This window comes from Myotis brandtii, unplaced genomic scaffold (assembly GCF_000412655.1).
Source record: "Myotis brandtii unplaced genomic scaffold, ASM41265v1 scaffold561, whole genome shotgun sequence".
NCBI lineage: Eukaryota > Metazoa > Chordata > Mammalia > Chiroptera > Vespertilionidae > Myotis > Myotis brandtii.
The window spans coordinates 1,611,565-1,611,843 of NW_005370085.1; positions in this window are offsets into that span (position 1 = coordinate 1,611,565).

A 279-nucleotide genomic window follows, 5' to 3' on the forward strand; every position below is an offset into this window, starting at 1 on the left:
GCAGGTGACTCCCTGGGTGCCGCCCGCGCCCCGCCTTCCCACCTGCATTCTGCCCCTCGGAAGGGGCTGCCTGACGGGGTGGAGGGCCTCCTGGCGCCGGGATGGACACGGAAGGGGTTAGGGACCCAGGTCCGAGTTAGGAGCTTTGGCCTCAGGGGAGACCCAGGATTTGACCCCAGAGTCCTGACCACGCTGCGCTGAGTAAGCGGGGTGCTGTCTCCCCACTGATGTGTGAGCTCCTTGGGACAGACAGCGTCCCTCTCGGGCCAGGGTAAAAGG